The following is an 18,730-nucleotide window of genomic DNA, read 5'->3' as shown; positions in this document are numbered from 1 at the left end:
GTCTGTGGAATAGTTTGTGATCATTTGTGTTGCAATGATCATTCCATTAAGAGGAAGATATTATTCAAGTGTGAAGAAAAATGTTTGGAAAATATCTTGTCAGAAACAAAATTGAAGACATATTTGCATGTTAAACCAAACGTATAAGCTACATCCCACGTATCTTCAAGACAAACATTATAAGTTGCACATTTGGGAACTTGTACTCTTCCTCTACGGACGCAAAAATATTAGGGGAAATAGCTTGTGTGAGCTGTGTGGTTTGAAAAAAGTGGAAAGTGACTCTCATTTTCTTTTGTACTGTACACAATGATGATTTAATAGTATTAATGCTCCATGAAATGGCTCCATGACACCCTGAAATATTCTGGATGATTCAAAATTGGAATTTGATGTGCTTCATTTCACCAAATCTAGCCAGCTGAAGAACTCATTCTTTCAGCTGAAAACCTCTTGTCACCTCTTTCAACACTAGCTTACAACCTGGGAACCCTCTATTGTGGCTCAACCACAGTATTGTGAACTTGCGGATAGTTGCTTGGAAACAGTAAACCTTACCTCCCACGGTCCAAGGGCAACCACAGTAACTGATAGCACCAGAGGACAGCCGCTGTTTGCATCTATCCATGGAAACGGACCCCTGCTGCTTTCTTTTCACAGGGGATACACATTCAGTGAAACAGGATTCGTGGCTGTTTGCAATCTAGCATTTTTCATCACGGCGCTGGCATCTTTGAAATAGGACTGTAATGACAAACAAATGGAAAAACAAACAACTGATGCCAGGAACCTGGCCTGAAATAACCAAGTCATGTTCTGTTAATCTAATTACTGCCTTTTTCCCTCTGCTCTTTATTCCTATTTACTACTCACTCACATGTGCAAACACACCATCTCCTCATGTGCTGCAAGTGGACAGGAAGGCCATGTTGTGACAAACTGGTGATAATACACTCGTGTAATCTCGACATTCCATTTGTCCTGGATGTTGATCCTTTAATGTTTGAAGGCAGCAGAGCATATGGCCTCAGCAAAGTGCAGACAGGGCAGGAATTTAAGGCTTAGGAATCATTAACAGTTTAAAGAAAGGAAAAGAGATTATTTTCACTGCCACAAGGTTCATGGAGCTCAGAGCCCCTGCAGCCTGTGGAGCTTGAAAGTGCAGTCAGCAAGTGTTACTGCACCAGTTCATTAGTCTCTCATTTCCAGACCATCAGGACCCCCTTTAAGCTATTCTAGCTAATTCAGTAATTAGGTTTACAACTCAGCCCAGTGATGCTTCTATTTCAGTGTCGAAGGTGGTTTGTCAGTGTTGGCACCTGTGGGTTGAGACTGTAATTGCTATGGACACTGATATCAATTTCAAATTTATTCTGTTTCTTTATTTGTGTATTTATTAGTTTATTTGTGAATGGATATGTTCAGTGACTGATAGAAAAAATAATATAAAATAAATGTACATACAGTGGCAATTTTCTTAAGAAGCTTACAAAGTGCTGTACAAAGTAAAAGCAACAACAATTACCGACAACAATCTACATAAAAGTGTGAGTAATTATTAAATAAAAAAACAACAACAACACCAAAGCACATAATAGAGAAGATGTTAAAAAAGCTGGCTTTTATTGATATGCTTGCTTGATAAGCATCACTTGTTTATTGTTCCTGTCAAAAATCTGTTAATCTTGCGCTTTGCTTTCTGAAACAGTCACGCTAACCTGTTCTACACGACAGGATCTGTTTTCAGTATAACTGTAGTAGGTGAAACTTGACAACCTTGACCAGATGTATCAGTAGGCCTGTTAAAATTAAATAATACACATTTAATGAAATATCAGTCCCAGGGACCATTTTCTGTAGAGGGTGTACATTCACTTTAGATTCTTGAAGCACTTTTTGCTGTATTTACAGGACTCATGGTGTGAGTATTTTTACTTTGTTGTGCTGGTATTCTTACTTAAGTAAAGGACTGGAGTATGAGTGGTGGAAAAAGAATCCAGATCATTAATTTAGGTAAAAGTAGCAATACCACAGTGTAGAAATAATCTGTTGTTAAATGTTGTTCATTCAAACAGTTAATTAGTTTGTAGCATAAGCATCAAAATATACTTAAAGTGCCAAAAGTAAAGTTACTCGTCATGCAGAATGACCCCTTTCAGAATAATTTACTGAATATTATTGTATCGGACTGCAATTATTAATGCATTCATGTCTACATGACTTTAATATTGTAGCTGGCAAAAGTGGGGTTGATTTTAATGACTTTATATACTGCTGGGTGGGTGTGAATTTCCTCTAGGGATCAATAAAGTTTTATCTTACTGTATCTTAACCTATACCAATACATTAAAATGTATTTGTTGATTTCAGATTTATCATGTAAATCTGCAAAGTAACTAGCTAATAAATGTAGTAGAGTAAAAAGTACAACATTTGCCTCTGAATTGCAGTGGAAATTAAGTATAAAGTTGCAGAACATGGAAATACTCACGTAAAGGACCAGTATCTGTCTGAAATCTGTGCAGGAAAGGACAGAGCCGCCTGTACTTCCTCAGAAGGCTGGCGTCCTTCAACATCTGCAAAAAGCTGCTGCAGATTTTCTACCAGTCTGTGGTAGCGAGTGCCCTCCTGTACGCAGTAGTGTGCTGGGGAAGCAGCCTGAAGAAGAAGGACGCAACACGCCTGGACAAACTAGTGAGGAAGGCAGGCTCCGTCGTTGGCACAGAGCTTGACAGTTTGACATCTGTGGCAGAGCGACGGTCACTGAACAAGCTTCTGTCCATAATAGACAATCCTGATCACCCACTGCACAGCACCATCTCCAGGCAGAGGAGCAGCTTCAGTGACAGACTGCTGTCATTGTCCTGCTCTACTGACAGACTGAAAAGATTGTTCCTACCCCACGCCGTACGGCTCTTCAACACCTCTCGGGGAGGGCGACAAAACAATAACCAACACAACAACTCCGAACCCACTACACACCTACACCACACATGGACACACGCACTTTATCTCACACACATCCATATGCTGGACTCAAACCGACTATTGCACACTGTTACTTTGCACAACTGCACTACTGCGCACATATTTAACTGCTCGAATGTTTAGTTCAGATGTTTATCCTGTGGTTTAGATGTTTATCCTCTATAGCTTAGTTCCTTATTTTTTATTTCACTATTTTTCTTATATTGGTATGTTGTATTTTGTATTGGATTTTTGCCGCTCACTTGAAAGTTGTTCATCACTTGTAAGTTGCACATGACTTGAAAGTAGTTCCTGTTCTTATTTTGAATGCCCTTGTGTGTCCACCTTTTTGAGGTGCTGGAACTGCAAATTTCTCCTTGGAGATAAATCAAGTATCTATCTATCTATCTATCTATCTATCTATCTATCTATCTATCTATCTATCTATCTATCTATCTATCTATCTATCTATCTATCTATCTATCTATCTGTCTGTCTATCTGTCTGTCTGTCTGTCTGTCTGTCTGTCTATAAGAACAGAAAGAAGAATCAATCAATAAGATAATTAATAAGATCCAGAACCAAGCAGCGCTTATAATCACCTAATTAAGGATGATGGTTTCATGTTGTTTCTGGACTTCCATAAAGCGTTCGACTCTATCGAACACGATTTCATTATTACAGTTTTTCTCAAATGCTAAAACACAAAAGCCAATCCTCTAAACCAAATGACCAATTGTCTAAACACATTTACTAAATCTAGCCATAATTTGCCAATATCATAAACACATTTCACATGAAGACACAATTCACTAAACACAATCCTCCGTTTTCATAAATCTAAACACATTTTTTCTTGCTAAAACACAAGTTGCAAAAGAACTCTGCTCATATTCTCAAATGAAAGCTCATGTGACGCAAAATGCTTGCCACAGTCTGCAATATTTGAACACAATGAACACACCTGGCGTCATTCATTACACACAACGACTCAAAATTAAAGACACCCGTTGCTAATGCTGTGACCACTTGTATAAAAGCAAGTTCAGAGTGCACAGTTTGCTGAAGACTCCAAACAAACACAATGGATGAAGGCAGAGTCAGGGGAAGAGGCCGTAACATCGTTGGCCAAAGAGCCATCACTGAGGTTCCTGGCCCATGGGGGGGTAATATTACTCTTTGTGTGGCCATGGGTTCGGAGGGGCTTGTCCACCGGTATGCTGTCCTTGGGTCTTACAAGACTTTGAGGACATGCGCTGATCAAGACTTTGAGGACATGCGCTGACAGCTAGCAGTAGTGTTCCTGGACATTTTCAACCTGTCCCTGCAGCTATCTACGGTTCCTGAGTGCCTCAAGTCCTCCACCATCATTCCGGTACCGAAGAAGACATCCATCACCTGCCTGAATGACTACCGCCCTGTTGCTCTGACCCCGGTAATCATGAAGTGCTTTGAGCGGATTATTCTCAGGTACATCAGAGGCTTCATCCCCTCGGACCTAGACAGCCTTCAGTTCGCCTACAGAGGGAATCGGTCCACAGAGGATGCTGTCTCCATCACCCTGCACACAGCCCTGACCCACCTGCAGCAGCCCAACACCTACGTCAGGATGCTATTTGTAGACTTTAGCTCAGCCTTTAACACCGTCATCCCAGACAAGCTGGCGCTGAAGCTACACGCAGTGGGTCTGCCTGCGTCTCTGTGCCACTGGATCAGAGACTTTCCAACCAAGAGGCCTCAGGTGGTGAGAATAGGGAACACAACATCATCCCCTCTGGTCCTCAGCACGGGCACGCCATGCCCTCTTTACCATGTTTACTCACGACTGTGCTGCCATCCACCCCACCAACACAGTCGTGAAGTTTGCGGACGACACTACAGTAGTGGGTCTCATCTCAGATAACAACGACACCCACTACAGAGAGGAGATACGCCAGCTCACCCAGTGGTGTTCAGCCAACAACCTGGTGCTGAACACAGGGAAGACCAAGGAGGTCATTGTGGATTTCAGGAGGTCCAGGAAGACGGATCACGCCCCCCTCCTCATGGATAGAGAAGTGGTGGAGCGTGTTGACAACATCATGTTCCTGGGTCTCCACTTCACATCTGATCTCTCCTGGTCCATGAACACCTCCCGCCTGGTGAAGAAGGCACAACAAAGGCTCTTCTTCCTCAGGAAACTGAAACGAGCTGGACTCTCCTCTCGGTTGCTCGTCAATTTCTACAGGGCCACAATTGAAAGCATCCTCTGCCTCAGTGTGACAGTGTGGTATGGCAGCTGCACGGCACAGGAGAGGAAACAACTGGCACGGGTGGTCAAAACTGCACAGGGCATCGTGGGCTGCCCCCTTCCTGACCTAGACTCTATATATGAAGGCCGGGTCAGGAAGAGGGCGAGATCCATCGCCACGGACCCCAGCCACCCGGGCCACAGACTGTTTGTACCGCTACCATCAGGAAAGCGGTACAGGATCATCCGCACCACCACTAACAGACTGAGGGACAGCTTCTTCCCCAGAGCTGTCAGAGCTATCACCCCCAGCAGCCCCTCACTGCAGTGAGAGACTGTGAGAACTGTGAACCACTGCACTCCGCACTTTACACCTACACCTCCACCTCCACCTGCACCTTCTGTGTACTTAACTATTAGGTCCACACATATACTTAACTAAATTATATACATTTTAGCACATTTCATTTTCATTGTCCACTGGAATATTTTATTCTGTCGGTACATTTCACTGTGTATATTTTATTCTGCTTGTATATTTTATTCTGTTTGCACATTTCACATTTCACTAGTATATATAAAGACTCTTGAATCTTGAATCTTACAACACCCAACGTCTCCTCACCTTCCTAGAGGAGCTAAGAGACATCCTCCTGGACTGCCAACAACACCATCCTGGGCCCGCACATCCCATTCATGTGATCATTTGGGACAATGTCGCTTCCACAGAACAAACCAAATCAGAGAGTGGTTCACCACCAACAGTAACCAGTTTTTAAACGTCTGTCTGCCACTCCACTCCCCTTTCCAGAACCCTACAGAGGAGTTCTTCTGCCACGGCAGTGTCCATGCCAACGAGTGGAATTGAGATATAAATAATAATCCCAAAATGTCCAGAAAGAGAAAAGTTGATGCAGACGGAAGACTGTTTCAAGAAAGATGGGAAGGCGAATACTTGTTTGTGCTTCAAGGAGAAAGACCGGTATGTCTTTTGTGTTACGAGGCGGTGTCGGTTGTCAAAGAGTACAATCTTCGTCGACATTTTGACAACAAACACGGAGCTAAGTACGCTAAAGCTAGCCTTCAAGAAAAGCAGCAAATTGCCCAAGAATTAAAGAGGCAAACTGCGGTCGCAGCAGAGTATGTTCATGAAATCCAAAGCCAAAAACGAGGCCGCGGTGAAAGCTAGCTTCATTGTGGCTGAAGAAATAGCCCACACTTCCAAGTCTTTTTCAGAGGGAGCGTTTTTGAAGCAGTGCATGCTGAAGGTGTGTGAGGAGGTGTGTCCCGACCAGTTACAGACTTTTAAAAATGTCAGTTTATCAAGAAACACCATCGCCGGCCGAGTGAAGGAACTAGCAGAAAATCTTACAACACAGCTGGCCGAGGAGACACGCAGCTACACAGCTTTTTCATTAGCTGTTGGTGAAAGCACAGATAACACGGACACATCGCAGTTATCAATTTTTATTAGAGGCGTAAAGTCGGACCTCTCTATCACTGAGGAGCTGTTGGATGTGGTTGCAATGCATGAGACAACGACGGGACAGGACATTTTTGATGCGGTGGAGAAGTCCGTAAGTAAAAATGCATTGCAGTGGGAAAACTTGGTAGGATTAACTACAGACGGTGCACCGGCAATGTGTGGAGGAACAGTGGGCTTGGTTGGACTAATGAAGGGGAAAATGCAAAAAATGAACTGTCACACGCCTCTGATAACGTATCATTGCATTATCCATCAAGAAGCTTTATGTGGGAAGGTGCTGGGGATGGAGGACATTGTGACCACAGTCATGAAAACAGTGAACTTCATTCGGGCGCGTGGCCTGAATCACCGTCAGTTCCAGCAGGTTTTGCTGGAGATGGGCTCGGAACACGGGGATGTGCTGTACCGTACAGAAGTGCGTTGGCTGAGTAGGAGCAAAGTCCTCAAGCGATTTTTTGAGCTCAGGGAAGACATTGATCTTTTTATGCAGAGAAAAGGAAAACCCATGTCTGAACTATCAGATCTAAAGTGGATCTTTGCTGTGTTGTGTGACATAACCGACCATCTCGCCCAGCTGAATCAGAAGCTGCAGGGACGGAAACAAGTCATCACGCAGATGTCCGACACGATCACGGCTTTCCAGCGTAAATTGGACTTATGGATGTGGCAAGTGAAACAGGACAATCTTGTCCACTTTCCTGTTTGTCAGAGCATGTCAGCCTCATTTCCCGAGACTTTTTCATGTGCTCAGTTGGCTACCAAACTGAGCTGGTTAAAGACTGAGTTTGATCGGCGCTTCTCTGACTTCAGAGCACAACAGTCTGGCTTTGACATCTTTGCCAATCCTTTCACCACCGATGTCTGCACTGCACCCCAACACCTTCAGATGGAGCTAATTGAGCTTCAAAGCGACAGTGGCCTGAGAGCAAAGTTCCAGGATGCTGCAATCCAGGACTTTTACCGTCTGCTGCCCCCTGGTTTGATGCCACAGCTTCGACTTCATGCTGCCCGTGTTCTGGCCATGTTTGGGAGCACCTATCTGTGCGAACAGTTTTTTTCCATAATGAATCTGAACAAAAACAAGCACAGATCACGCCTCACGGATGACAATCTCCATGCTGTTTTTACGCGTTGCCTCAGCACAGGACCTAAAACCAGACATTGACACACTGGCAACGGGAAAACGGTGTCAGGCATCTGGTCAGAAAACACACAGGTTAGCATTTTTTAAAAAACTTAATTAAATATAATAACATGTAATTCAACCAAGAAGAAGAACAGTTAAACTGTGTGCAATTGAATGATTGTGCTTGCATTTTGTTTTGTGTTTTTTAATTTTCAGAACATGATCAATCGATAGGGAGAGAATCCACTTGGTGTGTTCAAGGACAGGCAGCATCTCCTCATCAAAGACTAACCCAAAAACTTGATCAATATAGTTGTGAACTGAGTCAACCTTTATTTTGGTATTTTTAGTTGATTACATATTATTTATGTGTAGCTGCTGTTTGCAGGTCTTATGTGTGTATGCAAATTGTTGTCATCAAACCACCAGTTGCAGATGCAAGGCTGTGTGCAGCCTTTTTTTTGTAAAATGCCACATGTGTCATGCATGTTCTTTGCAGCTCAGTTTTATGTTATTTTTCTTTAGTCACTTGGACAGTTTGATCTTTCATTAATGGAGTTATGTGGGTTTTCATAAGCTGACAAAATTTAAAAGGATTTATGTTAGAGCAACAAGCAAGCATATGTTTTCTATGCAACTGTAATTGTCACTTGAATAAGTTATAATAAATAATGAGTTATTTAACATTAAGGAGTAGTTACATTTATTTTACATTACATTCGATTACATTTAGTTACATTTATAAGTTACATCTGGCCCTTTGAGGAAAGCCATTATGCTGATGTGGCCCTCGGTGAAAATGAGTTTGACACCCCTGTCCTAAGGGCAATGGAACTGGCCTGTGTTCACATCCCAGCGGAGGCCTTCCAAGGATGGATTGATTGATCCATGATGCCACACAGTGATGGTGGTGTGTGTGTGGTGTGAATAAAGTAAATAAAAAAACTTCACACCCTCAACATGTTTTCAAGAGTACTGTTGTGTGCAATAGATTCTGTTTTTGCATTGAGTTGTGTTACAGTAGTGTACATGCAGTATTTTCCATAGTATATATATATAATATAGTATATTCTTCATATTAAACTCACAAATCTAAATGCCTAATCCTCTACAGAGATCTAAGATCTGTTACTGTAAAGTTTCTAAAAATATGCATTGGCAGTTGAAACAAAGAACCTTCTCACATATTGAGCATTGTGTTTTCAATTGTTTTGCTGTCGTGTGTAATGATGTGTATCGTGTTTACATTTTTGAAAGCTTCGAGCTGCTCTTTTGGTGTGAAAGTTTGAGTTTTAAAGTGAGAAGGTGTGGTTGTGTTTATGTAGCTTTAGAAAAGGGTGTTGTGTTATGACATTGGGGAACATAGAGGAAACGTTTGTGAAATGTGTTTCAGCATTTGAGAAAAACTGTAAAATCACCCCCAATCACAATGTTATTAGTATGAAACTTTGTACTAAATTCCATTATAACTATTGACCACTGATGCAATAGCATTCTATTTTTTGGATCATTGTTGTATCCATATATTTACCATAATAATAAGGTTATTGTCAACATTCAATACACAGGCTACCCAGTGACCATCATTATCAACTTTCTCACATACAACCTTACCAGGACATCTATTACAGTTTTTCTCAAATGCTAAAACACATTTCACAAACACAACCACACCTTCTCACTTCAAAACTCAAAATTTCACACCAAAAGAGCAGCTCGAAGCTTTTAAAAATGTAAACAGTGTACACATCAAAATGGAAATACTCAAATAAAGTACAAGTACCTTGAATTTGTTCACTTGAGTGCAGCACTTGAGTAAAAGTAGTCTTAGTTACATTGCACCACACAGGACTCGTCACTGATTTTTAACCATCGAGGGAGTGAAACCAGGGAAATCAACTTGGTTGGTTGAAAATGTTCATATTAGTCCAAAGAACAAGACCAAGCTTTCAATCCATCTGACAGCCTTTAGTAATATGAAATTCCCCACAGAGACGGACAGAAAAGTTTTTGTTGAATACATTAACAGAAAAGTTTTTGTTGAATACATTGAAGGAATTTAAACTTCCTGAAGGACTCTTCTAAACAAGCAGCATTCAATGCAGCCTGCCTGGCAGCATCGTCTGAAGAGCAGCTATAGAATCAAACACTAGAGGGAGACATCGCAGCATCAACAGCCACCTCCTCCTAAGACAGCCTCACGGCTGCATGAAATCATAAATACCACCCAGATGTTTAAACAGGGCAAATCCTAACATTAGATACCAGTCCCTGTGCTACTTTCTGCATGCTTTACATAAATTAAGGGTCACCAGATAGATCTGAGGGGTCGTCATGATTAATGGGAAGAATTTCTGATACTCAAAATGTTGATTTGTTGGACATTCGATGATCTAATTTGACCTCTTCGGGCCTTGAACACTTACTAAAATTTTTAGAGAAAAGTTTCAGAACCATCTGAAACACAATGAGGAGATATGACAATGACCATATTTTTACATATTTTTTCTTTTATATAGTCCTTTGTATAAAATGTATATATATACTCAGCTTTTATTTTGTATTTTGTATTTCTCTATTTCTGTAGCCATTTTTTTTCCAACTGATATTACCTGCTACCTGCAATACCTGAATTCCCCCGGCTGGGGATTAATAAAGCCTTATCTTGTCTTATCCCATCATAGAGGCAGAGACATGCATTTATTTTTAATTGTTTGTTTATTTGTTTATTTCTGATTGTTTATTTATTCTTTTGATTTTCTTTGAGGCCTAATTAATTAGGAGTCACTGGCTCCTGCAGGTATTTCATAGCTGTAGGAGCCAGTGACTCGGGACGTTGCCCCGTGTCCCTAATTATTGTTTTTTTTTTGGTCGGGGGAAACCTGAGCACCAGGAGTAAACCCACACAGCACACATACTCAGACAAATTGGAGGTCTGTCTCTGTGCTGTCCTGAAAGGGAAATTGATTGGGGGGGGTGGAAAGAGGAAGGGTGAGAGTGTTTGGCTTTCTTTTACGTGAATGAAATCATTGAACTGCACCAGTCCGGTCAAGTGAAGTCTACATTTGGGAGTGGATGGACACGGCCACTGTCCCTCCACCACCATCCCGGCTGTTGTCTGACCTGAGACGAACAAGCAGCAACCTCCACCACCCTGCTCTTGGACTTATGACACATCTTCCAAGAAGCCTCCTTCTCCTCCTTTTCCTTCTTCTTCTCCTCTTTCTTGTCTTCTTCACTTGTGGTGTTCTCCTCCGTTGTCTGTCCGGTCTTGAAGAAGTTAAGGGACCTGAAGCGACCCTTCTTCTTCTCCTTCTTCAGGCAAAGGTCTTGCGGAGCATTTTTCTCATCCTCCATCTGGTTGAGTCTCATCTCCCAGCCTTGTTCTTTTTCAGCCAGCTTTTCTGTGAACTTCTTTTGCAGATTGTTGCATTTGATCTGCCAAGCTTTCTCACTCTCACTCTGGTGTTGCGTGGTGACTCTCAACTTCCTTCAGTTACGTCACACGTCAGGCCTGCTTTAGTTCACTTTATAGTTTTTCTCAAATGCTAAAACACATTTCACAAACATTTCCTCTATGTTCCCCAATGTCATAACACAACACCCTTTTCTAAAGCTACATAAACACAACCACACCTTCTCACTTCAAAACTCAAACTTTCACACCAAAAGAGCAGTTCGAAGCTTTCAAAAATGTAAACACGATACACATCATTACACACGACAGCAAAACAATTGAAAACACAATGCTCAATATGTGAGAAGGTTCTTTGTTTCATAACTGCAAATGCATATTTTTAGAAACTTTACAGTAACGGATCTTAGATCTCTGTAGAGGATTAGGCATTTAGATTTATGAGTTTCATATGAAGAATATAAATCTATAGGAAATACTGCATGTACAGTACTGTAACACAACTCAATGCAAAAACAGTACTCTTGAAAACATGTTCAGGGTGTGAAGTTTTTTTTTATTTACTTTATTCACACCACAATCACTATGCGGGCCACGTCACCTCCACATCGCAGGCTATATTCTCTCTTGCCAGGCACCGCGGGAAAAACCCCCTGGAATGGCGAATCCATCCTTGGAAGGCCTCCACTGGGATGTGAACACAGGCCAGCTCCATTGCCCTTAGGAGGTTCTCTCTAGTGTATGTTTGTCTGTCATAAACCTTCCATATATATATATATATATATATATTAAGAACTGAATACCTCCTACTTCATTGAATATAAATTAGGGTAATGAGAACCATATATCATTTCCATTCTTTAAAAAAGACTGGAGCCATTTCACTTTTAATACCCCATTCATGATTTCAAAATCAATGCCTTAAGTCCACCATCTCCATAATCTTTCAACAAGTCTCCCTTTTTGATGTAATGGTGTTTATTGTTCCAAATAAAGTTAAATTTAATTCTGTTGATCTCCTTAATTTGTCTCTGAGAAATAGCAAGAGAATACGCAGGGTAGATGAATCTAGAGAGCGATTCAATTTTAGTTAACATCGTTCTACCAGGTAATGTTAAATCCCTTTGTAGCCAATGGTTTAATATTTCACTGCATTTATCAACATTGTTTTGAATATTCTTTTCTATAATGGTGTCAGCCTTCTTAGAGATCCAAATACCTCAATGTTTCACATCAGCCTTGACTGGTATATTATATATTGAGGAATCAGGGCAGTTGTGGATACTCATAAGTTCACATTTACTAAGATTCAATCTCAGACCAGATGCTTGTGAAAACTGCTCTATAACTTCTAAAGCTGGTGGTATTTGTTCTCTATTTTTTAAGAACATAGTTGTATCGTCAGCTAGCTGACTTATAATCAACTTGTTATTATTAAGGGAGGGAATTAAGGTATTGCAGGAGGAACTGAGAAGCAGGTTAGCAGTACTCAGAAGGGTAGAACACCTTAGGGAGAAGAGAAAGAAGAAGGAACGTGCAAGGTCAGCATTTTTTAGGAACCCCTTTAATTTTGTGAAAGGCTTGTTTAATCAAGAAAAAGGAGGGCAACTTAAGGCAACAAAATCAGAGATTGAACAGTATTTGAAGTCGACGTATTCAGATTCAAAGGAGAATAGGAACATAGGTATTCCACCTGACATGCCACCATTAGGGGAAGTGGAGCAGGAGATGGATGTGAGCCCACCTAGGTGGAGAGAAGTGGTGGAGGTGGTTAGGCGTGCAAAGGCTTCTTCGGCCCCAGGGCCTAATGGAGTCCCCTACCGTGTCTATAAGAGTGCACCTGGCATCTTAAGGACACTATGGAGATACCTGAGAATAGTTTGGGAGAAACAAAGTATTCCAAGAGCATGGCGCAGGGCAGGAGGTGTCTTCATCCCTAAGGAGAAGGAGTCATCGGACCTTAGCCAGTTTCGGATGATTTCTCTCCTAAATGTTGAGGGAAAGATTTTCTTTAGTATCGTAGCACAGAGGCTGGCTAAATACTTAGAAAGGAATGGTATGATAGATACGACAGTGCAAAAAGCAGGGATACCAGGATTTGCGGGATGCTTAGAGCATACTAGCATGATTTGGCATCAGATTCAGACAGCTAAGAGGGAGAAAAGAGACTTGAATGTTGTATTTTTAGATCTGGCTAATGCGTTTGGGTCAGTGCCACATAACCTTATTTGGAGTTCCTTTGACTACTTTAAAGTGCCGGAGATAGTTGTTAACTTGGTGAAAGCATATTTCCAAGACATCAGACTGTGTGCAAGTATCGCAGAGCTCACAACAGGCTGGCAAAGATTGGAGGTTGGTATTATGGCAGGATGTACAGTGTCCCCGCTAGCTTTCACAATGGCTATGGAGGTAATTATTAGGGCTTCCAAGTGGGTCGTAGGTGGAGAGAGACGGCAGAATGGAATGCGTCTTCCACCAATTAGGGCTTATATGGATGATATGACACTGCTAACTTCAACAGTGCCATGTACAAGGAGGTTGTTAGATAAAGTCAATCAGAATCTCAAGTGGGCTAGTATGAAGATTAAGCCTAGTAAGTCAAGGAGTATTTCAATATACAGAGGGAAAGTAAGTGATAGGAAGTTTGCTATAGATGGTGAGGAAATCCCAACAATTAGGGAGAAATCAGTTAAGAGTCTAGGACGGTGGTACAATGTGGACCTGAATAATGTTGAACAGGTTGTGCAATTTAGAAAGGATGTTGCAGAAGGGCTGGAAAGAATAGATAAATCAGGGCTCCCAGGAAAACTGAGGTTGTGGTGCTTGCAGTTTGGCTTGTATCCTAGGTTAATGTGGCCAATGTCAGTATATGAAGTCCCATTATCTGTAGCAGAGAGAATGGAAAGGCTAGTTAGCTCTTATATTAGAAAATGGTTGGGTGCTCCCAGGTGCTTAAGCAATGTAGCTTTGTATGGGAAAGGAATGCTTCAGCTGCCAGTATCCAGTCTAACAGAGGAGTTTAAATGCACTAAGGTTAGGACAGAACTCTTATTATCTGGGAGTAAGGACATGTTAGTTAGCAATGTGGTTCCGAATCCTTCTGGGGGGAGGAAATGGAACCCAAGGGCAGCAGTGCAGGAGGCAGAGGCAGCTCTCAGGCATGCAGAAATAGTAGGAAATGTTCAATTTGGCCGGGGAGGCTTGGGGCTTGGCCCAGGCAAACCAGTGTGGAATAAAGCAGGTCTAAAGGAGAAAAGAAAGCTTGTAGTGGAACAGGTGCGTAGGCAGGAGGAGTTGTTAAGAGGGGCAAAAGCAGTTGGTCAAGCCAAACAGGGACAATGGTTGAATTGGGAAGGTGTTGAGAAGAGGAAACTTAGTTAGAGGGACCTGTGGAATATGGAGGAAGGCCATATTAAATTTCTGATAGGGGCGACATACGATGTGTTGCCAACCCCGCAGAACCTAAGTCTCTGGGTACAGGGCGATCAATCGTGCCCACTCTGCTCAGGTACAGCAAGTTTAAAGCACATTTTGTCAGGTTGTAGAATTAGCTTATCACAAGGCCGGTATACATGGCGGCATAATCAGGTGCTGAGAAGCTTAGCCGCAGGCATTGAGGAGAGAAGGAAGCAGGTGAATTCTGGAAGTTCTAGAAAGGAGAGGTTAGATGTGCAGTTTGTTCGAGAGGGGGAGAAAAATAGAGCTGCTAAGTCAGGGAGAAAGCAGGGAGGTGGCTGCCTGGTAGGGGCTGATGATTGGCAAATGCAGGTCGACTTGGGAGGAAAGCTAGTTGTGCCCCAGGAAATAGTTTATAGTAATCTGAGGCCAGACATTGTCTTATGGTCCATGAGTAAAAAGACTGTGTATTTTATTGAGTTAACAGTCCCTTGGGAAAATTCAGTGGAGGCAGCTTATGAAAGGAAGAAGACTAAGTATGCAGATTTAAAGATAGAATCTGGGCAGAGGACATGCATGCCTAACCCGGCAAGAGAAGAGGTTAATGTCTGAACAAGACACCTCTCCTCTGCTCTGCTTTCCCCGCCCCATCTTCTCGCTCTGCCAATAGGAAGAGAACCAGGAAGTTTAGATAAGGTGGGGGTGTGGCCAGCTAGAGTCTCTCTTTGGGACCATGCGGCCTGTTCAGGTGAGTTTGCGTGGTAAGACACAGAGTTGGCTTGTTTTTTGATCTTTTTGGTTGTTTTCCTCTTTTGTTTGCTTCTTGAAGGAAATGTTAGTGTTTTTTCTGCTCTGTTTGCTTTTTGAAGGAAATGGTAGGGTTGGCTGCTTCTTGAAGGAAATGTTAGAAGAGGCTGTTAAATCTAGTCTGTGGTTTAGGCCTCCACCTTCAGCACCTTCTAAATTTTCCACCCCCTACCCGAACAAGGGTCTGTATCCAATCCCTACTTTCATCTTTTGACTCTACCTCTTTATTTTCTATCCCCTACCCGAACCAGGGTTTGTATTCCCACCCCGCTTTTTCTTGGTGCAGTTGGTGAGAGGCAGGGGTAGATGATGGTAGTGTGGCAATCGGCAGTTACATGTGGCATCTAGGCCTGTGGTAGCATTGTAGCAGCTAACAATAGCTAAAGCGGTGAGAGTATGATAGTATCTTAGCAGTTAGTATTGGTGGCTAGCAATTAACATTAACAGTATAGGTGAATCTAGCTTTATTGTCTTCTTCTGTTCCTCTTAGCAGGTAGCGGTTAGCACGTAACATTAGCTAAATGGTAGCATCGGAACTGTATTGTCTTCTTCTGTTCTTCCTAGCGGTTAGCATTAGCATTAGCAATAGTTAAATGGTAGCATCGGTACTGTGTTGGAGCCCTACAACTCCATCCTGACCACCCACACCACCCTGGAGCACTCTGACTGTGCCTTCATGGTGGACAACGAGGCCATCTACGATATCTGCCGTAGGAACCTCGACATTGAGCGTCCCACTTACACCAACCTGAACAGGTTGATCAGTCAGATTGTGTCCTCCATCACTGCTTCCCTTCGTTTTGATGGTGCCCTCAATGTTGATCTGACAGAGTTCCAGACCAACTTGGTGCCATATCCCCGTATCCACTTCCCTCTGGCCACCTATGCCCCTGTCATCTCTGCTGAGAAGGCATACGATGAGCAATTAACGGTGTCTGAAATCACCAGCGCCTGCTTTGAGCCAGCCAATCAGATGGTGAAATGTGACCCTCACCACAGCAAATACGTGGCTTGTTTTGTATCGTGGTGATGTGGTGCCCAAAGATGTGAATGCTGCCATTGCCACCATCAAGACCAAGCGCACCATCCAGTTTGTGGACTGGTGCCCCACTGGTTTCAGGGTTGGCATCAACTACCAGCCGCCCACTGTAGTTCCCGGTGGAGACCTGGCCAAGGTCCAGAGGGCCGTGTGCATGCTGAGCAACACCACTGCTATTGCAGAGGCCTGGGCTCGGGTTGACCACAAGTTTGATCTGATGTACGCTAAGCGTGCCTTTGTTCACTGGTATGTGGGTGAGGGTATGGAGGAGGGAGAGTTCTCCGAGGCCAGAGAGGACATGGCAGCTCTGGAGAAGGATTATGAGGAGGTTGGAGCTGATAGTGTTGGAGAGGATGATGAAGGAGAGGAGTATTGAGCAGGCATGCATTCCACTGTAATGATTCTGATCTGTGCCTCTATTTTTGTGGAAAAATAAAGTTTGTTCATTGACTGCAGTACTGTTTACTTGAACACTTTTTCCATAGGGCAGAAGTACTATTAGAGAGCATTTTAAATAGAAGTGCAGAATCTTCTGTCTCTGTAGTTTAATGCTAAGGGCAGCTGCTATCTTGGGCAGTATCAAACTGGTTTGTGTAGTTTCACATGGCATTAGTTTTAGTCATACCTTGTTGTAAAAGGACAGTTACTCTGCTAACATTGCACTCCAAGCCACAGATAAACATCTTTAAGTAACATATCTGCCTTAGATCAGTTGATATTAATTTGGTTCTCACTCAGTTAATTTAAACACAAGATACTTGTGCTCAAAAAGAGGATTCATTCTCAGTGAAGAACCTTGGAGCTCAAATCTGCCTCTATACCTGCCAAAGAGCAGTGATTCCTAACACGTCTCTGGGGGTCATCAGGTGGAAACCTCCCTTCAACAGTGTTTCGCCTACTTAGTCCCACTACACCTCCAGGAGGTTAGGCAGTGAACTCCGGCGTCCCAGAGTCACCCCCCCTAGTGCCAGTTCACACTGCTCCTACACAATCCAAACAGCACCGCCACGTTCAACTGACCCAGAGATGCTCCAGGTAGTGGCCAGTACCGATGCTACCATTTAACTATTGCTAATGCTACTGCTAACCGCTAGGAAGAACAGAAGAAGACAATACAGTTCCGATGCTACCATTTAGCTAATGTTATGTGCTAACCGATACCTGCTAAGAGGAACAGAAGAAGACAATAACGCTAGATTCACCTATACTGTTAATGTTAATTACTAGCTACCAATACTAACTGCTAAGATACTATCATACTCTCACCGCTTTAGCTATTGTTAGCTGCTACAATGCTACCACAGGCCTAGATGCCACATGTAACTGCCGATTGCCACACTACCATCATCTACCCCTGCCTCTCACCAACTGCACCAAGAAAAAGCGGGGTGGGAATACAAACCCTGGTTCGGGTAGGGGATAGAAAATAAAGAGGTAGAGTCAAAAGATGAAAGTAGGGATTGGATACAGACCCTTGTTCGGGTAGGGGGTGGAAAATTTAGAAGGTGCTGAAGGTGGAGGCCTAAACCACAGACTAGATTTAACAGCCTCTTCTAACATTTCCTTCAAGAAGCAGCAAACCCTACCATTTCCTTCAAAAAGCAAACAGAGCAGGAAAACAAACCCTAACATTTCCTTCAAGAAGCAGACAAAACAGGAAAACAACCAAAAAGATCAAAAAACAAGCCAACTCTATGTCTTACCACGCAAACTCACCTGAACAGGCCGCATGGTCCCAAAGAGAGACTCTAGCTGGCCACACCCCCACCTTATCTAAACTTCCTGGTTCTCTTCCTATTGGCAGAGCGAGAAGATGGGGCGGGGAAAGCAGAGCAGAGGAGAGGTGTCTTGTTCAGACTTTAACCTCTTCTCTTGCCGGGTTAGGCATGCATGTCCTCTGCCTGCCCCCCCACTGTCCCTATTTCACCCCCCAACTACTATTATTTCTCCTGATCCATATCCACTGACTAGACCTAGCAGCCTCATCTGACATCTCCCTCACTGTCTTTCTTAAATTTTGCCCATGCACTCCCAGCTCCCTCAACAGTGAAACAGCTGACCCTGCAACAAAACCTCTACACCCCACTTCAACCGGACAGACCCTGGTCTTCCATCCCCTCTGCTCAGATTCTGTCTTTAAATCTGCATACTTAGTCTTCTTCCTTTCATAAGCTGCCTCCACTGAATTTTCCCAAGGGACTGTTAACTCAATAAAATACACAGTCTTTTTACTCATGGACCATAAGACAATGTCTGGCCTCAGA

The 18,730-nt window shown here is 42.8% G+C and overlaps 1 pseudogene; it reads left to right on the top strand.

The window, feature by feature from the left end:
* Positions 1-6,966: 6,966 nt before the first annotated feature.
* LOC121616287 lies at positions 6,967-16,842 on the top strand (annotated as a pseudogene).
* The last annotated feature ends 1,888 nt before the right edge of the window (positions 16,843-18,730 follow it).

This window comes from Chelmon rostratus, chromosome 13, assembly GCF_017976325.1.
Source record: "Chelmon rostratus isolate fCheRos1 chromosome 13, fCheRos1.pri, whole genome shotgun sequence".
Taxonomy (NCBI): Eukaryota; Metazoa; Chordata; class Actinopteri; order Chaetodontiformes; family Chaetodontidae; genus Chelmon; species Chelmon rostratus.
The sequence above is the reverse complement of the archived record's forward strand: the minus strand, read 5'-3'. Positions and strand labels throughout refer to the sequence as shown.